Source organism: Hordeum vulgare, chromosome 7H (assembly GCF_904849725.1).
Source record: "Hordeum vulgare subsp. vulgare chromosome 7H, MorexV3_pseudomolecules_assembly, whole genome shotgun sequence".
NCBI lineage: Eukaryota > Viridiplantae > Streptophyta > Magnoliopsida > Poales > Poaceae > Hordeum > Hordeum vulgare.
Genome location: NC_058524.1, coordinates 11612495 through 11618596, shown reverse-complemented (window position 1 = coordinate 11618596; position 6102 = coordinate 11612495). Strand labels below are relative to the sequence as shown.

The following is a 6102-nucleotide window of genomic DNA, read 5'->3' as shown; positions in this document are numbered from 1 at the left end:
AGAATCACGTGATGGACTAGACCCAAACTAATAGACGTAGCATGTTGATCGTGTCATTTTGTTGCTACTGTTTTCTGCGTGTCAAGTATTTATTCCTATGACCATGAGATCATATAACTCACTGACACCGGAGGAATGCTTTGTGTGTATCAAACGTCGCAACATAACTGGGTGACTATAAAGATACTCTACAGGTATCTTCGAAGGTGTTAGTTGAGTTAGTATGGATCAAGACTGGGATTTGTCACTCCGTGTGACGGAGAGGTATCTCGGGGCCCATTCGGTAATACAACATCACACACAAGCCTTGCAAGAAATGTAACTTATTGTAAGTTGCGGGATCTTGTATTACGGAACGAGTAAAGAGACTTGCCGGTAAACGAGATTGAAATAGGTATGCGGATACTGACGATCGAATCTCGGGCAAGTAACATACCGAAGGACAAAGGGAATGACATACGGGATTATATGAATCCTTGGCACTGAGGTTCAAACGATAAGATCTTCGTAGAATATGTAGGATCCAATATGGGCATCCAGGTCCTGCTATTGGATATTGACCGAGGAGTCTCTCAGGTCATGTCTACATAGTTCTCGAACCCGCAGGGTCTGCACACTTAAGGTTCGACATTGTTTTATGCGTATTTGAGTTATATGGTTGGTTACCGAATGTTGTTCGGAGTCCCGGATGAGATCACGGACGTCACGAGGGTTTCCGGAATGGTCCGGAAACGAAGATTGATATATAGGATGACCTCATTTGATTACCGGAAGGTTTTCGGAGTTACCGGGAATGTACCGGGAATGACGAATGGGTTCCGGGAGTTCACCGGGGGGGCAACCCACCCCGGGGAAGCCCATAGGCCTTGAGGGTGGCGCACCAGCCCTTAGTGGGCTGGTGGGGCAGCCCAAAAGGGCCCTATGCGCCTAGGAAAGAAAATCAAAGAGAAAAGAAAAAAAAGGAGGAGGTGTGAAGGGAAGGAAGGACTCCCACCCACCAAAGCAAGTCCAACTCGGTTTGGGGGGGAGCCTTCCCCCTTGGACTCGGCCGACCCCCTTGGGGCTCCTTGAGCCCCAAGGCAAGGTCCCCTCCCTCCCACCTATATATACGGAGGTTTTAGGGCTGATTTGAGACGACTTTTCCACCGCAGCCCGACCACATACCTCCACGGTTTTTCCTCTAGATCGCGTTTCTGCGGAGCTCGGGCGGAGCCCTGCTGAGACAAGGTCATCACCAACCTCCGGAGCGCCGTCACGCTGCCGGAGAACTCTTCTACCTCTCTGTCTCTCTTGCTGGATCAAGAAGGCCGAGATCATCGTCGAGCTGTACGTGTGCTGAACGCGAAGGTGCCGTCCATTCGGTACTAGATCGTGGGACTGATCGCGGGATTGTTCGCGGGGCGGATCGAGGGACGTGAGGACGTTCCACTACATCAACCGCGTTCACTAACGCTTCTGCTGTACGGTCTACAAGGGTACGTAGATCACTCATCCCCTCTCGTAGATGGACATCACCATGATAGGTCTTCGTGCGCGTAGGAAAATTTTTGTTTCCCATGCGACATTCCCCAACAGTACTAGCATATTCCTTGTAGTGGGGCCGGCCGGCAAAGCCCTGCCGTGCCCACAAGGAAGGTGGCGTCGTGGCATTCTTGTTCTCCTCCCCCGCGCTAGATCCCCCTCCCCCCACCCACTGAGACGGCAGACATCCATCAATCCATCCATCCTCCGTGACCGGTTAATTTTCCCCACTCCTTCACCCTAACCCCAAACCTCTCCCCACCAATCCAGCCACCGCCATGGCCGCCTCCTCCTCCTCCCGCGGGGGCGACGGTGACGACGACAACGAGCCCTACCTCGTGGGATTCGTCGTCGCCAAGATCGTAGGCCTCAAGTACTACACCGGCACCCTCTGCGGCGGCGAGAGGCCGTCCCTCATCCGCGAGCCCCTCAACCGCTTCGACAGCAACGCCATCGCCGTCCACAACAGCCGCGGCCGACACGTCGGCCACATCGAGGGCCACACCGCCAAGGTCCTCGCCCCGCTCCTCGATTCCCACCTCGTCGCCAACACCCTAGTCGTCGTGCCCGACGGCCGGTCCTCCAAGGCCAGCACCAGTTTCTACAAGCTTCCCTGCCAGATCCACCTCTTCGCCCGCCCGGCCGCCGCGGACATCATCCGCGAGGCCATCGACGGCAGCGGCCTCGTCCTCATCGACCCGGACCACATCGAGTTCTCCCTGTCCGGGTCCGCCTTCGTGTAGGAATAGGCCAAGAAATCCGGTCGGGATGTCAATAAGTTGTTCGTGCGTGTGGGGAAGGAAGGGGGAGCCGGATTGAGCCCATGGAGCCTCCAGAGGATGTCGTGGTCTCAGACCTCTTCGAGCACCAGAAGGCAGCCTTGTGGTGGTTGGTGCACAGGGAGGAGTCGTGCGACCTGCCGCCATTCTGGAAAGAAGATAAAGCTGGGGGCTACGAGAACGTGCTCACCAGCCAGAATACCAAGCAGCGGCCGCAACAGCTGAGAGGCGGGATTTTCGCCGATGATATGGGGCTCGGCAAGACGCTCACGCTGTTGTCATTGATTGCGCGAAGTAAAGCTCGCAATGTCAGAGGGGGGGAAGGCCAAAGGGAGCAAAAGGAGGAAGATCGATGACGCGGAGGCGGGATCGAGGACGACACTTGTGGTGTGCCCGCCCTCGGTGTTCTCGTCTTGGGTGACACAGCTGGAGGAGCATACGAATGCAGGCAGCTTGAAGGTGTATATGTACCATGGGCAGCGAACAAAAGATAAGGAGGTGTTGTTGAAGTATGACATTGTGATTACCACTTACAGCGTCTTGGGTACGGAATTTGACCAGGAGGGCTCACCTGTGAACGATATTGAATGGTTCCGGGTCATTCTGGATGAGGCCCATATTATCAAGAACTCTGCAGCTCTGCAGACTCGGGCGGTGACTGCTTTGAAGGCGCTGGGTAGTCACAGGGATGCCAATTCAGAACAGCTCATTGGATTTGTACCCGCTTATGGCGTTTTTGAAGTTTGAGCCTTTCTCAGTCAAGAGCTACTGGCAGAGCTTAATCCAGCATCCCCTGGAGAAAGGGAATAAGGCTGGGTTGTCACGATTACAAGTAAGACGGTTGTCCCTTTCTTCTCATTACACCATTTTCGTCTTTTCACAATTGTAGAGAACTAGGAATTATAGCAAGTTGCATCAAATGATTTTGAACATTGAAGGTGATAATCAGTAAACCAGCTCCTAGGATTAGAAAGTTATCACTCATGTTGTTTGCTTTGAGTACAGTTCCTCCTATAGGTTTTGTTCCTGACATTTGTATAGGCTCTTGCGCATCAAATTCTCTTACCACTTGCTATCAGCCCATCATAGCGTGCTTACATGCATCTCTTATTTTCCATTATGTCAATTGTGCTATTTAATTTTGGCACTTTTCATCTGGGTAAAACAATTAATGTTGGTATAATGATGTTTGAATGGGATCTCAAACAAATGATGCTATCTTTCAGTTCTGCAAGGTAAAAAATTTCTCTGTGTATTGCATAACCTACTTGGTGCTATCTCATTGCGCAGAACCAAAGAAACAGAGTGTGGAAGCAAGAGTGTGGTTGCCATTCCACCTAAAACTGTTGTAGCATGTTACATTGAGCTTTCTGCAGAGGAACGGGAGTGTTATGATCAGATGGAATCGGAAGGGAGAAACAAAATGATAGAGTTTGGTGACAGAGATTCGATATTGCGTAATTACTCAACCGTGCTTTTTTTATTCTGAGGCTACGCCAGCTGTGCAATGATGTAGCACTGTACCCTTTTGACATTAAATCATGGCTTCCTGCTAACACCCTTGAAGGTATAAACTTCTGTTTTGTATTAGATATAGATATGCTAGCACAAGTTCCAAGATTTCCTTTTTATGTTCATGCCATTGCCGCGCCGCCCGCTGCTTCTGCCGATTTAGATCCGTTTGAGGTATTGTGGAGTTTGAAGAACTTGCAAACTCTCTGTGTAGTTCGAAGTAGTAAAGTATTCATTGCAAAACTCACAAATTTATCTCAGCTAAGGTCCCTTGACATTACGGTAAGGAGCATCCACTGTGCAGAACTGTGTGACTCTCTGTCGAAGATGCATCAGCTCTCACTATTAGGAATAGGAGCCAACAATGAAGATGAGGTGCCCCAGCTCAGGAAGGCGAGAATGAGAGGGAGATGCGACCAAAGATCAATACAAACGTGCTCCTCTCCGACAGCAACCTCAGATTCGTCCTTCGCTACTTTCCCGAGGCAGTCATGCCCTGTGTCCCACTCATCCATGAGGTACGCTTGCAACCTATAATCCATCTATGGACAGATCTGACACGTAATGCCCTATTGATCTTCTTGTCCTGCCTTCAACTTCATTGTTCCCGTTTGTTTATTGTTCAAATGTTTCTTGGTTGCTACTTAATGACACGGCAACGATTGTCCTGATAAGTAAATTAGAACTTATAATGTTGATCACCGATGCAAAGCCATTTTTACTGTATGGTGATGTAACACAAGCCATTAGTGATTGCATATTTTGTAATTGAGTTTCACTGTGAAGGTTATGCCAAAGTAGGTTCTGCTTGTTCTGATGCTTAATTGGTAGGTAATTGACAAGGGTTATAACTTCTTTCAGTTTATTGTATACACTTCAAATTATTTGAAGCTGGAGTATTCTCTTGTCTAGAGTTTTTTTTACATTGATATGGTGTTACCTTTTTACAAAGATGGGAGATATATAGATGTTGTCATGTTGATACTGCAGCTCCAGCAGCGCAAGATTCAATCAAGCATGGTATGCTAATATGGAGAATGCGAGGCCTAAACTTCAGGTCCTGGAACAGGTGAGGAAAGCTTACTGCCTTGTAACTATTTCCAACTCATTTCCCAATATGGATGATTAGGCATTGAAGTGTGAATCGTGTCTTAAAGTTGCTTATGTTACTCCCAATGTATCGAATTTCTTCAGTTACATTAAGATCCAAATTATAGATCTTGCAGGTTATGAGGGGTTATCACAATGGACAGGACGCCTGTGGGTGGTAGTCGGCGTGAGCTGGTGTTGTACTATCACAAACATTAGGATGGGTAAACGGGGAGGCAGGGTGGAGGCCAGGGAGACATCAGGCAAAAACATGGTGAGCAAGGCGGTAGTGTTGTACCATGACACGGTCGTGTTTGTGGCCGTCGCGTGCAGCTGACTCATAGACATTGGAGCAGGGCTAGCACCACAGAAGCAAGCAATGGTTCTTGAGCGGCACACAAGTAAGCAATGGTGCTTGAGGTTGCCGGGCCAAGCAGCTATACGTGAGTGGTACACATCTGATTTTTGTCGTCAAATTCTAAAGGATCCCTTGAGTTCACTGCCATTTTTATTAATGTGAAAAAATCATATATTCATGGTTGATCCTCATTTTAAGGGTGTCGTAAAACTGAAGAGAAAACTATCATCTAACCAATTTTGAAAATTGAGTTTGAGTTTGGACGAAAAAAAGTTTACCAAATAAGACATCAAGGAACTTATATTTAGGGAGATATTGGAGTACCACCCTTAGCTTCTCAAGGATTTCATGAACGTCTCTAAGGTATGAGCTTTCTACATGGTAGGTTTCTGTGACATGCTTGTAAGTTTTTTCACTGTTATTTTGTCTATGCAGCAACTTATGCCATTGGCTCTTCATCTTTTTTTTGTTATGCAGTGATGTTGTCAATTTCTGGAGGCAATTCGCTCATGACTTAGAAGATGATAGTGAAAAGAGTGGGGTGATGAACATGAAGTAGGTTTCTCTCGCACGGTAACTTACATTATCACATTACAATCTGTGATTAGTTACATCTATATATCAGGTTCACAATGACTTGTGCCGCCACACGTAGCTTGTACTAAGACTGATTATAAATACCAAAATGCATTAGTTAATAGCTTTTCTACAAAGGTCTCTTCATGTACAATATGAATTATTGTATTGCTTCGTGGATTTTGAAAATTGGTGATTTTTATTTTGGGGGGTGTAGATTTTAGAATTTCCTATGCACATTTGGTCTGCTTCATGCAGGACTACTGG

At 47.6% G+C, this 6102-nt stretch overlaps 1 pseudogene; it reads left to right on the top strand.

The window, feature by feature from the left end:
* Positions 1 to 1799: 1799 nt before the first annotated feature.
* On the top strand, positions 1800 to 5238 carry LOC123408013 (annotated as a pseudogene).
* Positions 5239 to 6102: the final 864 nt, after the last annotated feature.